The 23759-nt window shown below is 45.2% G+C and overlaps 1 protein-coding gene across 2 annotated transcripts in view; it reads left to right on the top strand.

The window, feature by feature from the left end:
- Window positions 1–219: 219 nt before the first annotated feature.
- Window positions 220–23759, top strand: part of SFMBT1 (Scm like with four mbt domains 1) — a 73397-nt gene continuing 49857 nt past the window's right edge. Inside the window, exon 1 of one of the 2 annotated variants that reach the window (XM_059856280.1) lies at window positions 220–357. The gene's annotated coding sequence lies outside the window, so the exon portion shown is untranslated. Of the gene's footprint in view, window positions 358–1362; window positions 1465–23759 lie in introns of those variants that run through there. The other variant, XM_059856281.1, reaches the window with a different exon arrangement.

Raw genomic sequence — 23759 nt, forward strand, 5'->3', positions numbered from 1 at the left:
AAACGTCGTCGCTTTTTTACTTCAAGCCAGTGGGAAACGGAGGTTTCTTATCCTCGTGGAGAGCAGCATCTCTCCTGCGAGAGCAGCTGCGTGGCCGGCTCCGTCCTGCCTGGCATCGCAGCGCATCGCTCAGGAGTAATGGGAGCCCGGCGCGTCTCGGCGGTGCCGCGGCGCGCAGAGCGGCGTGAGCGATCTGCCCGCTGGATGCGTAACGAGCAAGTTCATGGTTCCATTCGTTCTTCCTGCCCGCTGTTCCGGCACTACCGCTCTGTTTATTTGTTGGCACTTCTTTGCTCCAGAGACAAACCACACAGCTCACTTGATCCGCCTGCTCTTCGCCTCGAACACTCATTTCGGGTCGGTAGCAACTGGTGTCCAGAACAACGCGAGGGCACGTACTCTCGGATAAGCCCCGGTGCCCGCGGGCTGGGCGAGCCGACCGAGACCCCGCGGCTCGGGAGCGCGTCCCTCCCGGCGGCGAGCGGACCGGAGCGCGGCCGCAGCGCTCCCGCCGCCGTCTCCGGCCGCCGCCGCCGGCGGGCGGATGCGCTCCCGGGAAGCGCAAAGGCTTTTCGCGCTCTGGTCTCGCTGTCCCCAGCCGATCGGCGGGCTCGTTGTCGGCCACCGCTTCGGTGCGGACCGGCTGTGCGGATCGGGGCGGGGGGGGTCTCCCTTTTCGCCCCTCCGTCCCCGCCGCACGGGCAGGACCGCGATGTTGCACAACCCTCTTCCTTTTTCTTTCGCTTCGCTGCGCCGCGGGCAGCGGCGGCGAGTGCGCGGGGCGCCGGTCTCCGCCCTGGCTGGGGGGGGACGACACGGCCGGTGCCGCCCGCCCGCTCCCCGCCAACTGCGGCGCTGGCGCGGCCCCGCCGGCTGCGCGGCCCCGCGGGGGTGGAGTGGGGGGGGCACCGCCGGTCCCCGGGCCGCGACCGACGGGGCTGGTTCTCTCCGAGGGGAAGGGGACTAAATCCTCGCCGGGGCGGGGGAGATGGAGTCGGGACCGCGCATCCCGCGGCAGGCACCGACCGCCCGCTCGGCCGCCGGGCCGTGCCCCTTCCCGCGGCGCCCGGGCAGGGCGTGGACGCCCGCCTCGCCCCGGCAGAGTCGCGACGGCGGCGCGTCCCGTTACCGGCGGCCGAGCCCGCGCTGCCCCCGGCGCGGCGGGAGCAGGTGTCCGGGGGCAGCAGCCCGGGGCAGCGCGGCGAGGGCGGGGTCGGGGCCGGGCCTCGCGGGGCCGGGCGGGCGGCGGCGGCGGGCTCGGCGCGCCCGCGGCAGGAGGGAGCCGGAGCGCCCGAAAAGCCGTGAGGGGAGGGGAGGGCGGAGGGGCGGGAGGGGGGAGGCAGGCGGGCGGGCGGCGGGCGCATGCGCTCTGGCGGGCCGTGCCATATTGGAATGAGGCAGTGAGCGGAGCGCCGGGGAGCCCGAGCCCCGGCAGCGGCGCAGGGCTGGAAAAACTCCCCGCAGGTGAGGCGGGCGGCGGCGGCGCCCGCGCGCGGGCGGAGCGGCCCCGAGCGCAGCTGTTGGGGGCGTTTTGCCGGCGGGGCGCGGGGCCCGGAGGGTTTTTCCGGGCTAACGAAGTTTGGATGCGGGAAAAAGGCGGCGAGGCAGGAGGAGGAGGAGGAGGGAAGAGGCAGGCGGAGCGCGGCGGGGAGGCGGCAGCGGCAGCGCGGGGGGGACGCGCCTTTGGCCGCGCCGAGGAGCGATGCGCGGGGCTGGCCGGGCGCCGCCGCGCAACTGCCCGCGCGCAACTCTGCGCGCTCCCGCCAGGGGCCCGCGGCGTCCCGCGGCGCGCTCGGCCGAAGTTGCCCTCCCGGCCGGCCCCGCGCCCGCCCGAGGACGCGCCCGGCCCCCGCGGGAACTTTGTGCGCGCCGCGCCGCCGCCCCGGCGGGGCCGGTCCCCGCCTGCGCCCGTGGGGGGCCGAGCCCACCGAGCGCCTCTCGCTCGCCCCCCTCCCCCTCAAAATGGCGGTGGAAGGGGACCTTTAAACCCCGCGCCGCTCCGCTCCGCACCCCCGCCGGGCGCGGCCGCGCTCCGCTCGGCGCGGCGCGCGTCCCGCCCGGGGCAGCGGCTGGCGTCGGTCCCCGTCAAGTGGCCCGTCAGCGAGCGGCTCTCGCCTCCCGGTCGGGCTGGGTGGGTGGGTGGGTGTGGGGGGAGAGGGGCGGGCGCCGCCTCCGCGGCCGCGCCGCCGGCTCTCCCGCAGCGCCGCCGCCCGCGCTGCGGGGCCTGCGCTGCCGCGGGGCCGGGCATTGTGTGCGCGCCGCGCCCGCCGCCGCCGCCGCTCCGCACCTCCGGCGGCTCCGCGCCCGGCGGCGCTCCGGAGAGCGACACACAGCCTTTGTCTCTCGGGGAGTCGGTCTGCGCTGCCCGCCGCTCCTGCACCTGAAGTCGTAAATCGGGCGCCGGTGACACTGCCCGGGTGGCCGCCGGGGATGCCCCGGGACGCCAACTTCGGGCTGGGGAGGGAGCGGCGCCGGGGCAGCGGCTGCGGGAGGGCTCCCGCCCGGGCAGCGCCGGCTGGAAGCGGCGGGGCGGAATGCCCGCATCGGAAGGACTGAGCAAGTTTTCCGTCTGTGGCTTTTGCAAACTTGCTACTAGCCCCCCCCCCCCCCCCCCCCCCCCCCCCCTACACAGTGGAAATAATGAAAGGAGAAGAAAAACAGCGCGGGCAGTTAATTGTGAATTTGTAACTACGTTCGCTGTTGCAGTTCTGCAAGGCCCTTATTTATTGAGAAATAGGCCAGTGATGTCTGTTTCACAGTCACATGCGAGCTTTAGCGAAACAATTATATCTACTTTGGAGAAACTTGTTGCCATTATAAAAAGATTGTACATGGTAACCCTCATGTCTGTCAGTTTTACCCACTCTGACATCAGAATTCTGGAGGAAGAGGTTTCGCAGCAGGAGAAAAGGCCTAACTTGCTGCTTCTTTGCTGTACCTTCCTTCCTTCATGGGAGCTGGCTGCTGTCAGTAGCCCAGGAGGTTACCATAGCGAACAGTTCTGTGAGGCAGAATATAAGGTGCACCACCAAAACTCACACTGGAGAAAATGATAGTCCACCTTGTAACTTCAGAAATACCATTGTTGCAACCTAGGTAAGGTTTGTGATGTGTGTGAACTGGTCAGAAACATCGGATTTGTAAGAGGAAAAGTTGTTAATGGCAAGAAATCTTGTTCCTTCAGGAGTGGGGCTGTAACTTGTAGCATCCACAGCATCCAGCAGGATGCATTCCTGGTCTGGCTGCGGTCTGTGATGACTGATTCAAAATAGCCAGCTGTTAGGACCAAGTAAATCAATGTGAAGATGAAAATAGATCAATTAACTGAAAGCCTAGGTTTCTTGTGTAGTAGGTGGTACTGATGTGGATTTTACAATTTAAAAACAAAAAGTTAAAAAGTATCTGTCTATCTAAAAGATCATCTCTAGGGAGAACACTTAGTGGCCTTCCTGCCTTCGATTCAGCCACTTCCTCTTTTGCATTTGGTTTGTGAATTGTTGCTGTGATTGAGGGATGAGAATGAAATCTCGTTCTTCCCAGAACCTGTGTTGGGAAGATGCTTATGGACAAGATGGACAACCAAATACAATTGCTCTCATTGCCTTTTTCAATAACTCAAAGTTAGGAGATGGCATGGGAGTGTTGGGAGAATGGCTTTGCCATTGTTTGGTGTGTCTGTGCTAGGCACTTACCCTGGGACACCTCAGGATCCTGTCACATTAGAGCTGACACCTCCTCCTCATGGGACACAGCAGGGAAACAGTGGCACACCTCTGTAGTTATTGATCTTTATGGGTTTTCCTTTGCTGTTTTTTTCCCCCTGTACTATTAATTTGCCGGTATTGAGTTATCTTATCTGATTCTTAAACCTGGCAAATCTCCTGAGCAATTGCTGCTGTGTGGAAAAGGTGGATTAAGTGTAAGCTGACATGTTAATGACTGATAGAGTTTGCACGGTGTGATCTTTATATTCTGGGAACCCTTTCACTGCCTCATGGGGAAGATGTTAACGAGTCCTGCAAAAACAACATGTGCCATGGGATGTTTTGGTAGCACTTTCCAGGGGATTTTTTGTCATTTCATAGCAAACTAGTGACAACTGTAACCACAATCTTTCCGTCGTGGTTGCCTTTTGAATCCACAGTATTTGGAATTCACCTTAACATCACTGCTGTGCTTCCAGTTGTGAAGTTTGGCCGTGGCATGATCATCATGCAGTGATGCAGACATCAATACAGTCATTTGGTGCTGGCTTGACTTAAGTAATTGTCCTACAAGTGATGCACTCGAGGCACGTGGCAACTTAATTACACGAACACGCTGGCAGTGAAATGATTCATGTGAAATCCACTACAGTGTCCTTTAAGGGCTTGGGAAAATTAAACCTGGAGGTGCTTAGCAAGGGGCATCTTGGGGAGAGGGCTTCCAGTGTCTAAAACCACAGGGCTTGCATTACATCCATTGTTCCTATAATGACATGGCAGCCTTAATGCTACAGAATTGTTTTGGGGTTTGGTTTCTTGACTTTTTAAGTGTGCAATTCTGTGTCTTATAGATTGGTCATTGACTTGAAACAGTGTAGCCTGTGCAAGTTACAAATGTTTTCTGGACCTATTACAGCTTTCTTTTGTGTTGTTCATCTGACTAATCTTGCTTGATGATTAGCAGATTTTATGTGTCATCTTTGTTTTGGTCTCTTGGAGCATCAGTGTTGCTGCTGGTAGTTGACTGGACTTTGTGCTCCTTTCCTTCTGCTTTTGGGAAGTGGCTGTCAGGTTTTAGGTGTTTAAACTTGAAGTGGATGTTATTTAAAGCTTTTAAGGTCGTGGGGGTTCTTCCTCTCAGGATTACTTTCTTACTTGAAAAGTCAAGGGAGAGAATGAAGGGGAAGGAGTTGATTTTTTTGTTTTGTTTTGTTTTGATTCAAATGCTTGTTCAAACGGTGCTGAAGGCAAACACTCTGTCAGTGTGTGAGATCCTGAAAATGTCCTGAATGTGACATTTAGCATTTTGCATTCTTGAAGTTCAGAAAAAGTAAAAAATGAGAGTAAATTTTTGTCTTATATTTATATTAGTATCTTATGGTTTTTAAAGCCATGACATCAGTGCAATGATATTTTATTGTAATTATATATTTTTCTGACTTTAATCCATACTTCTTTCTGCTGCATGAAATTTTCTTTATATTGATAAAACCTATGAAAGAAGCATTGAGATGCTAATTAGTACTCTTTTGATTTTAAAATAGTTTTGGTTCCCAGGGTACAGAATATAAATACATTTTTAAGTTAAATTTCATGCATGTGAGACACACGTTTTCTTTTCACTTTGTATCTGTGTTAATTTTTCCTCCTTTTTCCCAGACTTTGCTGACAATCTTTGTGGATTGGTGGTGGTCATATGATAATAATAGTGGCAATAGTAATAATAGTAATAATAATCATCATCATGGTAACAATTATCATCATTGTTTTGCCCCTATTTTTGGGTGAGATTGTGGTTTTTTAAGTGTTCCTAGTAAAGGCTGGTCTGTAGAATTAAAGCATTACAACATGAATTTTTCTCTGCATCCTTAATAGGACATCTCTTAGGGGAATTACATGTTTGAATAGTTTAAATGTTCCCCTGTGAGAAAGGAGGGTGTGAACTTAGGCTGGAAGGAGATATTATGCTTACCAGGTGGGACTCTCCAGGTGGCTCTCCACATCTCTGGGAAATTAGTGAATTTTAACTAATGCAAAGCTGCATGGTGGCTCCTGAGTGGTAGGGGAATGCCCTAATAACCTCTGAAGGTGGAAAGCCATAAGTCTTTGGGGTACTTTTCTGCTTTGTTTGGCTTGGGAGTGTTGGATTGTCACCCACAGACACCACTGAGGAGGGGTCAGCTGGGAACTGTGCAAATAAAGAAGGCCTGGGCCCCACAGGGCTGAGGAAGCCCAGGTCCCAAGGACTCTTTCTTCATCTGTCTGGCCCTCCTCTTGTTCCCTTTCTTTGTGTCTTGTGGATTGTCTGGGATGTCTTCATTCATCTTCCAGTGGAGACAGTGATGTTCAGATTTGTTTTCCCTGTGAAAATAAGCATCCTAGTGCAACACCTGCTGGATCTTGGTGTCACAGAAACCCCAGACCCTCAGTCACGTTTTGTTGACTTGGTTTGGGGAAGAGTCCTGGGAGGGGAGGCAAAAAACTGCACACATGCAGGTATTCCATGTTGCTGTAATGAGTCTGTTTGCTGGGATAACCAGGTAAGCAATAATGTTAAAACCTGAAGTAGGAAGGGCTTCAGTGAGGTTTGCAGTGGCACAACCATCTCTTCTGTAATGCCTCACTCTGGAACTGGGATTTCTGCTCTTTCAAGGGTGCTTTTGTATAAGACAGAACAGCCTTAAGTGACACAAGCTTTTTGCTGCATGGATTACTTGTGGTAAATAATGCACAAGTAAGAGTTTTCCCTTCACTTAAAGTTGGTGGGAGCCATGTATTTTGGTTTGGGTTTTTCCACCCACTGGGATATAGCACATGGACAGGTTGCAGATGCTTTTACCTACAGTGCAGGTGAGTTGTAGCTAGAGGTAATCTCAGCAATTTGTTCGGATGATGTGGACATTTAAAATGTGATTATTGTCCCTAGAGTCATCCTGAGCAGCAGTTTGCTGGTGTTCAAGGTCATTGTTTATATTGCTGTGGCACTTCATTTACACTGGTTTATTTGCTGTTACACTTGAGGACACTTCTGTTCACTACAGAAATGATCTCTTTCTTCAAACAGATGAGTTGGGAAGGAGATTAGCGGAATGTGATGTTATCTAAAAATGACACAGCTATTAAACCAGCTTTGAGATTCTCTGAGAGTACTGATCAGTGAGAGGAGAGATGCATCTTGGATTATTTTTTTCTCTAAGAGTAAATGATGCAGGGCTGAGTTACCTCCTCTTCCATTTTGGCTGATTGGAGTTGAGGGCCCTCAGCATATCTCAAGAGGTGCTCTGTCTTGCAGAATTGGGTCATTGGCTGGAAATAATGGTGGTGGTGGGGAACCCTGCAAGGTTTTGCTGTTTGTCACTTAATCCTTTTCAAGGATGTGAGGGACTGCAGCAGTGATCCTGAGGTAGATATCAAGTGGATTGGAGAAGATGAACTCTGTCTTGATGTATTTAGAGGCTGTAGTCACTATTTCTTCTGGCAATGGGTGACAGAAAGCCATAAATAGCACCTTCAGATTTGTCATTGCTTCCAGAAGAAACCAATCAAGTCAGGAAGTGAAGGCACTTCCCCTCTGATGCTGGGTGCACATTTATTACAAATGGTTCTGCGAGTCCTGTGGGTGTCTCACCTCTCTGTGCTGGAGCAGGTGATGCTCTGGCATTTCTTATCTTTTATCTTGACCTGGGAAAATACATACAAATGTACCATTTATTTTTTTATTATATGGTGTATTTTTTTTTCCTTTTGTTGCCTGACTGAATGAAATCCTTTTAGGATTCCTCACCTCCTTGGGAGCTGTAGTAATGTGCACGTTTGTAGCTCAGGCATGCACTTTGCTCTCTGCACAGGGAGCCGTGGCCTCTGGTTTAAAAAAAGAAACTTATTTGTCTTGAACTCATAAAAAATCTTTTAAAAAATTTTAAATCTAAGGACAGTGATACTCCATTATATTGTAAAGCTTTGTCTGAAACCACTGTGGGTTTTTGAGAGTATCTTCAGTGTCAAAGCAACTTTTGAAAGGAGGCCAATGCTGGCTTTGGTGCCCAATGACTTTGAATGAGGACCTGGTGCTGAAAAAGCTGTGGGGTTTCACAGCAATATGGAAGATTGCTAGTGAAGCCTGACAGGGGTATGTGCTATAGGCTTTCCCTCACATATATATAAAAATATTAGTGTTTATTTTTTCCTAATTATTATGTTAGTGTTTATTTTTCCAAGCATGCCCCCATTAATGTGTTAAGCACTAAATTGCTGAAGTGGTGTTTTTAAGTAAATTACAGGGCCTGTCATTAGGTTCCTAAAGAAATGTCCAGGTAGGGAATGCCAGGCAGACAGGCAGGGGGAGAGCATGGAGATGCTTCCTTGCAGTTGGGCCAGCAAAACTCACAGAATGCACAGCCTAAACTAGAAATTATGGAAGGAGGCAGCGATTCCCTTCCAGGATTAACTCTGCTCATTGCTCTTTAAAGTGTTACCATGAGGGTTAAACTAATGGCCCTAAGAAATAATGCAAGGCCTGGATCAGTCACAAGTGTTACAGATACAGCACTAATTGGCCAATTGAACCAAGCTAATCAACTCCTTTTTAATGGATGTGACCATGGGCACGAGCATAGGGAAATCTTCCCCTCTTCCAGGGAGGTTTTTCTCTTCTTTTTGAGTAATAAAATCCAATCAATTTGGCTGTGAGGCTTTTTAGTCCAGTGGCCATGAGCAAAAGTCTTCTTTTTCTTGGGATTATTTTATACTGTAAGTCATTTGTTGAACTTTTTAAATAGATTTTGTGGAGGGAGAAAGAGTTTAATTTTGAAATCCCCTTTTTCTTGCAGGCAAATCTTACATTTTAAACTTGCTCCTTAGCAAATTTAAACATGTATTTTGTCACTCCCCTTAATGAAAACCAGTGTATTTAGGGAAGTGATTTGGTGGAAGCACATGAGTCCAGTTTGTTTTGATAAGAAGCCAGTTCTGGATAATTCTAGCCTCACTGCAAGTGTAGACGGAGTGTGTCCAACAGCTGCTTCGTCTGGTTTTGATTTTTTTACTGGTTCATCTTATGCAAGAAAGAGATAATGACTGGTAACTAAAGAATCAGGGAAAGTTTTTTCTTCTTCTGGTCTTCATACAAAAGAAAAGACAGCAGAGTAACAGCTGGAAGGGCAAGGTGACAAAGCCAAAAATTTTTAAACTGATGTTAGTGTTCCTTGGTTTAACTCTATGTTCTTACTTAATGAATACCAGAATATTGTTTTTTGTTTCTGCCTTCTCTGTATATGCTTTTAAGGTAAGAATACTCATTATCCAATTAAAGTGTAGTATTATGTCTAATTGAAGTTCAGTTTCCATCTAAAAGCAACTTGACAAAAATTTTAATAATTGTGATTATCCAATAAGAAGTGCTGAAATTATCTTTTCATAGTCAGTCTAAGTTTTTATTTCTATAGTCAGATTTAATCTTTTGCATTTATATTTTGTTTCAAAACAGTGGTTGCATCTTACTGGGAACTATTTTTAGGTTATTGAGAAATAGCAGTATTGCATAGTTTAGTATGCTTTTATTTAAGGCAATTTAAATAAATGCTTTCCTTTTGTGCTGTGATGTAGGTAATGAATCAAAATACACTTTGTTAGTCTTGATCATTCTTACATGCAAATGTGAATGTAAATAATATTGCAGAAAAAAATAACTTTCTATCAATTATTGAAGGCATCTTTATAGAAAAATAGCAGCATTGTTGCTTCTGAAGAGGTACAGGTTTAGAAAGCTGGGTCACAGTGGTTACAGTGGTCTGCCTGGACGAGTCTCTGAATGAAGCAGTGTTTTTTGGGTTTCAAAGACTAATGGTGAATGATTTCTTCATTATCTGCCTTACCTTAATGCATCTGATAAACAGCATGGCAAAATCCACTTCAGTGTGTGAAATTAACCCTTCTGAGATTCTACCTTAGCAGTGACATTTGAAACAAAAAGCCACTGCCACGGCTCTTGGGTGTAGCTGAGAAATTTCATTGCATTGCTGGAGTAAGAGCAGCTTCAAGTCTTGCTGAAATTGGGATGATCATAAAAATTGCCATAATGTGTCAGATCAGACCCCCAGTCCTTGTCTCAGCTCAGCAATCTCTCGAGATGAGGATCAGGGGCAGTGCAGCAGAGCTCTGCGCGCTCTGTGCAGGAGCCGGGGACTGGAGCTGTTCCCTGCTCTGAACCCACACCTGGTTATGGGTCTGCAGTTTATTCTGTGCCATGTCAAAAGGTGCTCAGTCTGTGTTTTCTGCTCCTTGTGGTAGAAGAAATGGAGAATAACCTTTCTTTGTACTTCTTTTTGATCCTAGCTTTGATTGTGCACAGCTCTCGTGCTCTCCCATAGTTGCTCTGTTCAGCTCCAAGAAGGAAACCCTGTGTGTTGTGCAGAAGATGCTGGAGCCCATCTGGAGCTTGTGTGTGCAGTGCTGGACAGGGGTGCTCTTTCTGGTTGTGGGTGTTTCTTGCCTTTGCTCTAAAACTGGGTTATACATCCATCCCTATTAATACAGAAGTGTTTCAAGCCTCTGATGCTCTTTCTTACCTTCTTTTTGTGCATCTTCTAGTATTTCCATGGCTCTGTGGCACCAGCACTGCAAGCTGTCTCAAGGGGGGGTCTGGATTTCTAGGGTTGTAGTACAGTGTTTGTTGTTTTCTTCTCCATTCCTTGGGGCTCTTAATGAGTATGAAATTGATGTTCCAAGAGAATTAGTTGTAACAGTTTCAAAATTCCGAGTTGCAGTAGCTAATTTAGATCACATTGTATAGGTGAGGTTATTTCTTTTTCTATGTCTTATTATCTTGCCTTTAATTTCATCTGCTATTATCCTTCTGCTGTTCTTAGCAAACAGCTTTATTTTTTATCTCTTGAATGGTTCTGTATTGTCTTAAAACTTTGCACTCATTTAATGTTTGTGTGCTTCCCTTGAAAAGCAGGACACAGTACAGTCATTGGTCCTCCTGGTATTGTGAACAAATGCTTTTTCTTTCTATCATTACTCCATGTCTTTATAAACAGCCTGTTAAGTAGGAGATGTACTAGAAGAAGCTCCACAATATTTCAAGTCTCATTGGATGAGAGCACCCTCTAAACTAAGGTGATCACTTGGGTTTGGCCTAAATGCCCACATTGTTTTATCTGCTTTCTAAAACTCTTGCTTCTCGACAAATTGGTTGATAAATTACCTTCATTTAATGAAGTGTTGCCATTTAGTGATCTTTGACTAGATCTGCTGTGCAGCATATGGTATGGAATTTAACACTGATATTTTCAACATTTAAAAAATATTATTCTGAAGTTCCCAGGTTGTGAAGCTTTTGAAATGCTGGTAATTCAGATATGTATTCCTAGACACCAAGCCTCCATGCTGTGGTGTGAGTAGATCAGTGGGTGCTTCAGTTTGGAAAAGGACAACATGAACATCCCTGGTCTGGAAGAACAAGATCAGATCAGTGTCCTTGTGGTGGCTCCACGGTGCCTTGTGTGATGGACACAGGAGAAAATGCATCTTACATTAATCCCCATTGCATGGGAATATGCCACAATCCAAAGGGTTTACATTCCACCTGATTTACTTTGCTATAAGGTAGTAAGTGTGTTGGAGATTGTTGAACTATGAAAAGTGATTTCATTTTGCTGTTAATGAGTGTTTTTCTGTCGCCCTTTAGAAAAATCCATTCACTCTTTGTCTGTACCTCAGCAGTTTTCTGTTCATTTTGTGGCCATTCACTTCTTCTGGGTGTGCCCAGCCCTCATATCAGGGAAGGAGCTTTTAATCTTTTGTGTTTAGAAGACCCTTTTTATAACCATAAAGGCTAACAAAGTACCTTACCGAGAATTAAAGTTAAGAAGTTGCAGAGATGTTGACCTCAGCTTTGGAAAGCTTTTAGGGAGTATTTTTCCAGGCCAGTTCTTCACTCAGTTGATGCTCTTGCTTTGCATAGAGATCTGATAATTCATTTTTTTACATCCCTGTTGCTCCTGGAGCGATTGTGGCAGTGCTGGGCTGTGCAATTTCCGGTTGCTGCTGAGGGCAGCACTTAAGTGGAGATGGTGTAATTTACATCCAGTGCTGCACTTGCCACTTAATGTTTTCTAGCAGCTCCATTTCTATAGGGAGCAAATCAAAACAGACTTGGGCTGTCAGCAGAGATGTGTTCTTTAAGCACAAGCAGACGAACGCTTTTCTTTTCCATTTAATTGAGAGTATATTTAAAATTGAATGTCACAGCAGAAGGATGTGATTATAACATACACAGGTATTTCTAGTGGGTTTAGCTCTAAAGAACTTCCATGGGCTACACTTAGATGCAGAATACTGACATGGGGGGGAGAAAATGCAGGAGACTTCATAAAATAACTTTTTAAGGTAGTGTTTTCAGGACAAAGGTGTCCTTTGGCTTTTCTGAGGCACTGGTTTTTTTACATCCTGCTATAGTATTAAAATTCTGTTTTAATGATCACAACTAATGATTCAAAAGTTGAAGTGGAACTTGAATAGAAGAGCATTATCTCTCTTTTGTATGTATTAATGAAACAAGGTTGCCTGTGACAGCACGGTGATGTCTGAAAAAATACATATTGGACTTTGCAGGGAAAGGGCTGCAAAAATTATTTAGTGGGGGTGGGGGGGAAGTATGAATTTGAAAACACTTTTTATGACAGTGTAAAATGTTCCAGTGTTGTCAGGATCAAGCTTTGAAATTGTACTCCTAAAAATAGAGAAATCTTTTTTCAGTTGCACTGTCTTTTGAGCCCTTAGGCTCAAGTCTTGTTTTTCTCTCTGTATGAGCAGACATGAAGAAAAAAAATCTTAAAATGAGAACAGATTTTCTTGTAATTTTACCATTCCTGATGTTGGGGTAATAAGAGCATCATCCCTTGCTGTGAGCTCTTTACTAAACCCCTGTGTTTTAACTGTTCTTGGGCCTGTAGGCCTGGTCATGTTCTTGGGTTTCAAAATGTGTAGTTAAAGGCTGTTGTTTTTCTTTTCTTGTTCTTTTTTGTTTTCCTTCCTTTTTAAGCTTTCAGTACTTTTCAAATGGAGTAATGAGAAGGGAGCACATCAGTTCATGGGCAATAAAAAAAGGCAAGGCCATATTTTTGTGGTATTGCCTAGAGAGAGAGAATTCCATGGTTTAGCACAGCTCCTAATACAGTAATTCTATTTAGGGGAAAAGATCCAGAGGAAAGCTTTGCTCTGCCATCCCAGTTTACATCTGCAAGGAGTGGTAGGTGACTCAAAGGGAGCTGTAGCAGGTGGAAACAGCATGGACAGTGCATGGATGGTTTCAGTGGATGGTGGAGGCACAGCTCAGGAGCTGCAGTGAAAATAGGTGCCTGTTTGGCTCCCCATCAGAGGGTTTGAAGATCATGTTTGGTTGAAGATGTTCCAAGATCATATGAGGGGACTTATGATGATTATTTATGTTGATGCCTGAAGTCTCTTGGAATTAATCAATCCAGGAAGACCTAGACTGACACTATAGCCAGCCTGGTGTGTATGTTTTTCTCAGTTTTCTTCAGTTAAAGTGCCACATTTAAAGCCTTGTTACTCTGAGATGTTTTCTCAGCCTGTTATGAAAATTCTCTTACTTCACTTGAAAGGCTTGGGTGCTGCTTTAGCACCTAAAGTGTATGAAGTAATCCAGGCTGTGAGAAGGAGCCATATTTCTGTGTTTTTAGCCTCTTGTTATTTCTGCTTGGACACAATGTTAAGAGATGTGCTGGCAGTGGAACTGAAATAGTGCCTGGGCTCTGCTCGGTCAGTACTGATAGCTGGAGAGGGGTTTTCTTTTCACACACAAGAAGTTGTGTCAGGGCATCAGGCAGCCAGGAGTATTGTGTATTGCTGACACAATGGCAGTGTATTCAAGCCAGCTGGTCTTTGTGAGGCTTGTTGGATCTCACAGGTAGAATGAAAAATATGTTATGGTAGCCAGACCTGTAATTTCACATAGAATTGTGTGTCCTGTAAGTATCTGCTGGTTGAGCAGACTTCTTCTAAGAGATTTGTGATGGAACTTGGGACATTGATATTTCTGGGTTGCCTTCAGATAAAAAGGGAAATTTTTGTATATTACCCTTACAAGGCACCTCCTCTAGATATGCATGCATTTCCATTAAAAACCCATTTGCTAATCTGAGCTGGAGCCCTTTTAAAACAAAACGTGAATAAAATCTTGGAAAGCAGTGGGAGACCTCAGGACTCTACAGTGAAAGGATTGAACTCTGCCATCCACAGCCTCTTATGAATAAAGTTAGCCTTCTAAAGATAAAAGAAAATTCAATTACAAAGCAAGAAGGAGAGTGAAGGGGTGTAATTAAAACACATAATCCTAAAAACAACACGAACAGTGCTTTTTCATGTTATATTTAAAGCAGCCTGCTTTGTGTGTGCAGTTGCTATTGCTTAAGATTATTGATTTAGTTTCCTGGGGGAAACACTTCGGAGAGGATGTGAAAAGGATGACGTCTGTCGGTGGGATTTCACACGAGCATTCTACTTAAGGCAGTTTGCTGGAGAGTTTTCCTTCTCTGCTTGCTAATCTTTCTTTGACAAAAAAAAAAAGGTGCTGAAATGAAGTGCTGCTTCTCCTTTTTTCTCACGCTAGCAGCAGTTGTCCTGTCAGCCCGAGTGCTGCAGGCAGCAGGAGGAACCAGAGGCAGCACAGGGACAGCTCATTCTCCCTCTCACCTCCAATCCAGCACTTGGTTCCCTAAGTTCAGCAGTTTGGACCTGGATTTTCAGAGCATTTGGAGTCCAACTCCCACTGAAGTGATCCACAGAGGTGCCTAAAGCCTTGGATAGGATGTACAGCCCGAGGTCCCCATGAGTCTGGGAACTGGAGAAGCCTCTCTGGAGTCTGTGCTAATGGGTGCTGTAGTAAATACACATCTGCTCTGCTGTGCTGTTCCTCTGCTAATTAGCAGCTTAGTCTAATGCTAATGGCAGGAGTTGGGTTAGACCACCTATCTTCTTGGTAGTGAGGCAATCCCTGGCTGGAGTTACAGCATTTCTTTATCAGGACTGGCTTTTATGGTAGAAATACTGAGATTCTGTCTACAGCAGGGTGAGGTGCTGGCACACACGGACCTGCTCTGCAGCTGGGTCACAAAGGAGCCTGTAGGTGTTCAGAGTGATTGAAGGTGACAGGCTGTCCATCTTCAGAGCTCATTCCTTCAGGAACTGCAGCTGGTTTGATTTCACAAGCAGGGATGATGCCTGATTTGATGGAGAGGAAGAAGCTGTGAGGAAGAAAATGTGGGAGGGAACTGGCAAAAGAAAAATGAAGATGAGTATAGAAATGAGGGTTGAACATGAACTTGACAGTCAAGAGGTTTCAGAATGTCTTTTGAGTGCTCTGCTCTTAATACCATTCAGTAACTCAGGTCTTTCCCAGTATTCTAGAGATTAGTATTACAAATGCCTTGGAATATTTAATATTTTAGGCTGATAGCTTGATAAAATATTAGTGGTATTATTTAATAAATTATTTTGTGCAAAAAATTTCTCTGTTAGGGAAATATTTTGAGTTATTGTAAAGAAATATATACTTTTGAAAAGTATATATTTAAATTATAGCAGAGAACTGCTATAATTTCTTATAGCAGTTGATGTGCATGTTTTGTTATCTGCGTAAATATTGTGTGCAAGCCTAAAGAAAAATTGCTTGAGTAAATTTAAGTCGTGAGGTTTCTTAGTCAGAAAATATTCTTGTCTCTATTCATCTTTTACCTGGAATACCCTATGTCCTGTTTGTCTGCTTTTGTAAAAATAGCTTGTGCCATCAATTCAGTTCCTTTGATAAAACTAATAATTAGAAGATATGCAATCAGAAACTAAAAGCAGCTATGCTTTTCAGCTGGAGAGAGCAAGTGTGTAATCACTGCTCAGAGAGCAGGTTCCCAAATTCAGGTTGCAACCAGTGCATTTGCATTTTGAATCTATAAAAAAAAATCACAATCCTTTCAGAAAAAGCCAGTGGAAAACCTGTTTCTGCAAGAGACGAGCTTGCTTGTTTTCTCCTGATCTTCTGGGAGATAGATAGATAGAAATGGAGGCACCTCAGCATGTTCATCGTGCTTTTCATGGACTGAACACCGAGTGTGGCTCGGATCCTTCCCTCAGGACGTGTTTCCTGGCAGCTCTGCCAGACTGAGAAGTTCTGGGCTTCAATCTGCAACTGGCCTTTGCCAAACGTGTCTTGCATTAAAAGTTTCACAGCAGCTTTTAAATGCCTTTAAGTGGCTGTAGTCCTTTGAGGAGCCTCATCTATGATGGGTTTGGTAATTAGCTGCTGGCAGTGGGCTGGTGTTGCTGGGGAATGGAGCTGGGATTGCAGGGAAGGTCTTGATGGTGTCTAAACCCACTTTTGGGATGGATTGAATTAATGATGCAACTGCAGTGTAGATGTTTGGGACTTGGAGACTGTAACAGTGACTTCCAAGTATTTCATTTGGGGAGAAGTTTGAGTATCAGTAGAAAGCCATATCAAGGGAAAGGTAGAGAATTCTAAAAATAAAATATATAACAAACTTTTCTGCTTTGAGCAGGTCTCATGTAGTTTGCTGTGAATGTTGAAAGTCTTTGGATTGTTTTTAGAGTTGCTATAGCATACTGTCATGTCAAGCAAGTATATTCTAGATGTTTCTGATGCTTCCTCACACAGAGTTACAGGGCTCAGCAGTTTTCACCTGCTGCAGGTGCCAAAGAAGTGCAGAGTGTGATTTACAGAGCAGATTAAATACAGGACAGTGTGCATGCCCACAGGTGGCTCTCTTCCCCAAGAGCAGGAATTTGCCTTTTTTACCACTGCCACTTTTACATGAGTAGGGTATTTCTGGTTTATTATTTTTTGTAATAAGTCACCCACACGCTGCCATACCTTTCACAAAAGTTTGTATCTTCCCAGTTTTGATGGGTGGTTGTTAATTTTGAAGTCAGATTGTTATTGTCAATGCAGTGCTGGGGATACACTTCTGTCAGCACTCCCTTCCAGCAGTGATTTGGTTTTGTTTTCTTATTCATCACAAGCCACATACAAAGAGATGCACAAGGCATTCCTGTGTGTTTGCAGGCTGTGCATCCTCTTGCAGATGAGAGCTGCCTTTGCTGACTTGGACCTAAAATACCTTCTCTGCCCACTGGCTGGATCATTTCCATGCTACAAATACAAAGTTACGAGGGTCCCCAGATTTGTGGGATGTTTTTCTTTCTCCGTTGCCCAAAGTTTGCTTCAGGGAAGCAAGTGGAAGTTAATAGAAAGTGAACCTAGCATTAATTCATCTTGAGGAAGGGTGATTTGGAAAATTAAAGAAAAAAATATATGTAAACTGCAAAGGCATAGCTTTAACTCTGCTGCAGGTATGCTAATACAGAGTTGATCTTTATGACTTGTCCTGTGTCTTTCAATAACTAATAACTGTAAACCAGGAACTTGTAGCAAGATTCTTTTAACTTGAACTTTATTTAAACTTCTCTGTATTGTTATTCCCTTATATTGGCCAATAAGACTTCATATGTGGCTGCTCATTAGCCTGATTTTTATCATAATAATCAGTTTTATAAATTGTTGTAAGCCTAAAAAGATAGTTTTGACAGTCTTCTGCAGGAAGCTATACTGATAACAAATGTTTGCTGATAATTTTTCATTGTGTATTTAAGTGTTTTTGAAAAGCATATATTTAAGTATTTGAAAAGTAGACTGAGCTTAGACTAAAGCTCTTCTCATCAGTGTGGACATTATAATCATGTTAGATAGGTTAATGTTGGAAAACCAAGCCTTTAGTAATTTACCACTTTCTCCTCTTACCACACTCTCCCCTGCAGAATGGCAAAGCCTTTGTAGACTTTATATAAATAAAAAGGCTGAAACCATTTGTCCTGTCATGAAAACAGCACAAAGTCTGCAGTAACATTAGTTCAGAGTTGCAGCAGATAAGAGGTTTAATGGGCCTTCTGTATTTTTGTGGGTTTCCTATCAGGGTTTAAGAACTGAAATAGAATATTGTGTTAGGATAGAAACAAGATTGTATCTACCCAAATAGAAGAAACCCTTAAAAATTATACAAAGTGACATGAGGAAAATAGAGAATTCATCTCTGCTTGTTTCTGCTCTCAGTATGATTTTGGGCACAAGATAAAGAGTGTTACAGTGAATGCTGTGGCTGGAGGAGAGAGTGAGAGTCTTGGTCAGGGAAGGGGAGGTCCCAGTGCATGGAAGGACTGGAGTTAACAGTGGCTCTCAGAAATAACAGGCTGGCAGAGAGAGAGAGCCTGGAATGGGCTGGCCTTGGTTTAATGTGCCCATAATACACAAAATGTAATGATCCATTTTTGATACCTGCCTGGTTTTTGTTGCTTGAAGACCTTCCATAACAATCTTTTCTTTGAGAGACCAGACAAGAAAAAACACTTTAAAAAATTCCTGGTTTTGGCTGTTGTAGCTTTTCAGGCATTGCTCTGTGTAACTGCAGCAAAGCCATTTGTCTCTTCTAGTTGGAGCAGAAATGGGTTGGTTTTGCTGTCAGTTGAGCCCATTTCTGGCCAGGATGAAGGAGGCAGGGAGCCCGTGGGATGTTGTCCCTGCCCTGTGCTACCTGCCTTGCTTTGTGTTACTGTACAGACACCAGCAGTGGCTCTTGACCTCCCAGCTTGAGCTGCCCAAGCTGCCAGCCTGGGGCTGCCTGATGTGCAGGGCTTCCTCTGCCTCTGTCAGAGCTGCTTCAGTGCCAGCTTTCCTCTCTCACCTTATCTGTGCTCAGCCCAGCTCACAGAGCAGCAGGGAGAGCTCCCAACCTGCCCTGAGTGCCATGGGGAGACCCTGGCACTGCTCAAACTGGGGAGCACTTCTGGGTGAGCTTCAATGTCTGCCAAAACCCCTGAGCTCTGCAGCTCCCTCCAATAAATGTGTCAGGTGCTTTTCAGCTGCTTGCCCGTGACTGATTAGGAGTGTGGGGAAAGTGGTGTGCTGTGCAAAATTTCTGTCTCCCTTCTAGTTGATTTCAGTTTCTCCTTAACCATGAATTTTCCTGTTCTTTTGATGGTGTATGGTTCTCCTAAATTTACATCATCTGTTTCTCTGATGTTGTCATTTTATTGTGTATACAAAGCTGAAAGCTATTTCACTGAGCAGGTGAAAAGCTAGATATTGGGTCTTGTTTAATCTGATATCTAAGGCAAAGCTGTTGATAAATATGTTTTAATAATTTAGTAAACATTTTAAGGTTTATAACTTAATACTTTTGAATAACTGAGGTGACAGTCTGAGCTTGCTGTTGGAGTAAGTGCTCCCTGGAGCTTATGTAGAAAAATTGGGTAGAAACTTTGAATAAGGAAGGTGTGATGTGAATAACTATAGTGGATTTCTAGGAAGTGCTGACATGTTCCACATGTTTTAAGCTGTGCTGAAATGTGGTTGTTTTGACCAACCCAAGATCTGCAATTCCTCCACGTTTTGATTAAATTTTGATTTCCTGTGTGACATCACATCATCATGATGTCATGCCACTGGGACTCCTTCTGCATGGTCTCATTCACTCAGTGGCAGAGGTGACCTGTCTGGTTTAGCTTTGGCTCTGGGGGTCTGCTCTGTAGATGCTTTCAAAATGACTTTAATCTTTATTAGCTTTCCCTTTTAAAAGTCACCTTAAGTACTGTCTCTTTGCAAGAATGTCTTTTTTTTCACTCAGAGGCTGGCACTGCAAGGCACAGTGGTGTTTGTACAGCAGCATCACTTCAGGTGTTCCCACACAAGTCCCACACACCTGAGCTGAGCTCCCCAGCTCTGGTTGTGCTCCAAGGAGAAGCTGTTGTGAAGTACAAGTGCAATCCTGGGGGAGGCACCTGTCCCCTCTTGAGACACCTGGTAGAGTAGCTCAGCAGTTCAGCATAGGAGTCTGAATCTCAGGTGAGTAGAAGTGTGATGTGAAGGCTTGGCTGGTAGCTGGGGCCTCACCCAGCTCTGCCAGCAGATTTCCTGTGCAGTTTGCAGTGAGGAGTCACTTCAGGCAGCATCCTCGGAAGGATGCCAGATGTTGTTTTCCTGTCTGCAGACAACACTCCCATATTAAGTCTTTAGCTTGGTGCATCAGAGAACAAAAAGCACATGCTGGTAAAGTGGGAGGTTATTTTCAGTTTTGCCGTTTAAAACAGGAGATCTGGAGTGTGAGCCTGGAATCCCATATTGTTAAAAGGGTTAAGAGGCAGTGAAGACTAAACCAAATTTCTCATTTCCCTTTAAAAACTCCCCAAGAGCACATGATTTCAGTAGTTTTTCTTTAGGTACTGATAGTAGATTAATTTGGTTACATTATAAATTAATAAGCCCTCAATGCATTTAACTTAACTCCTACTTTATTTATTCCTGTTGCCATTATTGTTTTTAGCATCAGTGGTGCCATAAATTGTGGAAGCTAATTTTGAGTGTCCTCTGCCCACAATTTCTTCATAGCACAGTTTTATAGGCTGTGCTACAGTGATGACTAAGAATCACTGTAACAGAATTGTTTTGGGGTTTTTTTTGGTAGGCATCTGTTTAAGATCAGGATGTTTCTGAAGATGCTGTCATTTATGTGCTTTTTGGGTAGTTACAAGTTCTTGGTAATAGATGTTAATGATGTGATCCCTGTCTGAACTGACTATAAATGCATCAGCTGTGAAAAAATAAACTTGGGGTTTTGCATTAAATGAGAAGGTACTGAAGGCAGAGGCAGAGAGCCAGTGTGGGTTCACTCAAATCCAGAGCATGCCCAATGTCACACAGCATTGCTGAGCTAATCCACCTTGGCTGTGTTCAGTGACAACTAAAACCAGAACCCATTGCACTTCTAGTAATTTTGATTAAGGGAATGAGAAGATTGTGTGTTGCCTGAGCTGCTGTGTGGCAGTGCTGGCTGCCACCCCCTGAGTGCTGCTCGTGGTCTCTGGCCCGTGGATGGGTTCAGTGGCAGCTGCTCACAGGTCAGCACTGGTGGTGCTGCAGAGGTGGCCCTGCCACCACTTGGGTATATTTGTGTTTGTGGTGACAATGGACTGGCTCTGGAGCAGGGAGGGCAGGAAACTTAAGGGCAGCTCTGAATTTTATCTTCAACTCCTGAGCAGCATTTGGCTTTAGCATCTTTAATCCCCAGCTACCTCCTAGGAATGCCTTTTGGGAAAGCTTTTCTGGTCAGCCTTGCAGCAGTGGAAGGAGCTGGAAACAGCCAGCCTGAGGAAAAAGCCAGCCATAAATTCCACATTTTCTCGTTTTTCTCACTGTGTTTTCCCCTACGAGTGTGGGAGGATTGCATCCCTCCGTATTTAGATGTAGCACTTTCAGGTCTTTCTAATTTCTGTTATTTTGTCTTCTCTGCTGGCTTAGAAGAAAGCCAGGACTAGGTAGACAAACTGACTGGTGCACTGGGGTTCATTGCCTGGCTTTTAGAGAAGAGTGCCAGGGATGCAGGGCACGCTGGAAAGTTGGAATGTCACATTCCCTTCTCCAGAGCTCAGCTGCAGCAGCAGGCAGCTGTCCTCTTGCTGCACTCTAGAGGCAGCAGGGTGATGTGATGTGCTGGGCAATAGAGACCTCTGAACTTAATTTGCTGCTCTTTAGATCTGTTCTACCTGTGTTACTCTAAGCTCAGGGGAAATCATCTTTATTCACCAGTCCAAAACAGATCTGGCCCCATAAACCAAAGGCAAATTGAGTAAGCCTCAATTAAAATTAAAGAGTGATTGCCCGAGAAGAACTATTAAGTAAAACCCACAAAATGACATTATATTATCCTGAGCAAGGAGTGAAATGACCAGGCTGAAGGGTCAGTTTTCCAAGGTTGAACAGCTGGTGCTGTTTGTGCCAGGAGCCAGGTGGCAGCTTCAGAGCACTGGTGGCTGTGGCTGTGCCAGTGCTGTGCCAAATGGTTTTTCTGCTTAGCCAGAGCAGAGGGCTCACAGATGATGCTCAAGGCTGATGGCATTCCCCACCTGGGGACTTAGCTCTGTGACTCTTGTGATGGACCTGGCATCATCATTGTAGCACAAACAGTGGTTTTCAGGTGAAAGCAAGGAGCTATTTCCTCTTCTGAGCAATGAGTTTCACAGATCTGGTCCAGCTGACTGCACGGTGCAGGATAGATGTCTGAGGCTTTTGGTAGTTCTGGATAAAAGTGGTATTTCCCATTAAATAAAAGTGTTATTTCCCACTGTTCAGTGAGTGCTAAGAGGAGGCAGGAAGATACCACTCACCTAAATCATTAATAAGTATCACTGAATTCTCTTGACAATGAACATTTTTTCATGTGAAGGAAGCTGGAGTGCAGATGCTGTGTTCTTGGCAGTGACTGATGGATGCAGCTCAGAGTCTAAACTGTAAGCTGGCTTTTATATTGATAAAAATGTATTTGTGTACCTTTAAAGTTTGGTCTGGTGAGCACAGATGAATTTTTACATATAAGTAAATGAAATATACTGAAGTGGATAAATGAAACCACTCTTTTCCCTATATTTAGGGTTCAGCCTGTATTCCTGATCTATCATAAATGAAGTTGTACCTTTAAAAGCAGCTGCTAAAGTAAAGGTTTTTATTTGACACGAAAAGCTGAAGCATGTTTCCTTGTCTTAACAGGTTTTTTTCCCTTGGAACCAGCACAGTTACTGTGGGATATAAGTTCACTTGAGTTTCAGAGGTACCAGACTGTGCTATAGTGTAAACACAGCTGCTATTGAGTAAAATAGCTTCAGTCTTCTCTAAAGTATCCAAGTTCAGTGTTAGTGCAATAATAGATGCTTGTTTCATTAACTGTTAGTCTGCCTGTGGACTTCCCTGGCACACTGAAAGGATGGAGTTCACCATGGGCTTGGCCTTCCATTAAAGGAGGGTGGTGCTGGAGCTTCTCTGACTGGCCACCCAAAGGATTGGAGAGAGGGGGAATTCCTTCCTCAGATTGCTGTGTTGGAAGAATCCATGCAATGAGGTGCAAACCATGCTGGTTAAGTTAATTTATATAACATGCCTGGATGGCAGTTGCTGTTGTGTGTACTTCAGATATCAGCACAGATAAGGTCATCTCCTGTTCAGCACTGAGTGGGAAACTGATCAGGAGCACTTAATCAAGTGCTGGTGAATGCTGATGGATGTGGCCCCTCCAAGTCCTTGGCAATACTGCTGGTGTCAGAGAAGCAGGGGTAACAACCATCCATACAGAAATCCTGATTTTTTTTTTTTTATTTTTTTATTTTTTTTGGTCACTGTATGCCTGTGTTTCCTGTGGCGCTTTTTCTGACTGAGAGAAGGTGTTGGTTTTTTTTTTTTTTTAATTATTTTTTAGCTTATGGAGGACAGCTTATTTAATGCATAGTGAAATGGCATAGTGTGATACAGCTTAGCTGATAAATGAGTCTCTGCATGGCTGTGCTCATTTCAGACAATCTGGGCATAATGGTTCTCTCATCAGAACCAGCTTTAGTGACACTGATCTCATAGAGGTGTCTCAGCTCTGCAAGTTCTTAGATTAAAAAAGTGAAAGTGCAGTATATGGAATTTTGTCCTTAGGGTAACTAAAATATAATTTAAATAAAACAGGTCAGCTTTGTGTGTGCAGCCATCCAGTGACTGACTATGTGAAGCTTGTTAAGTACCAACATCTAACTTACACAACAAGGCTGAATTCCCTCGTGCTGGTTGTGAATTGGTATTTTTGAGGACTGTGCTGTGTAGATCTCCTAGAGCTGTAGGAGCACTGCTCTTCTGTTCACAGCACAGAACCTCTGGAGCAGTGGGTGATGCTCTGGTGGGTGGAAAGCATTGAGAGCAAACAGCTAGAAGGGGGAAAAGGGTTTCAAGGCTTCCCAAACGTTATTTGGGACTGATACCTAGAGAAATCAGCTGTTGCTGTAAGTGCAGGTAACCTGAAAGTGTGATCCAAACTCCTGTTTTGCACTCCATAACTCACTGAAAGCTGCTGTGTAGATCCAGATTTAAGTTGCACTGATCAGCTAGGTCCTAGTGACAGAGCTGTTTTCCCATGGCTTCTCCTGGCACGGTGCCTG

Source organism: Haemorhous mexicanus, chromosome 11 (assembly GCF_027477595.1).
Source record: "Haemorhous mexicanus isolate bHaeMex1 chromosome 11, bHaeMex1.pri, whole genome shotgun sequence".
Classification (NCBI taxonomy): Eukaryota; Metazoa; Chordata; class Aves; order Passeriformes; family Fringillidae; genus Haemorhous; species Haemorhous mexicanus.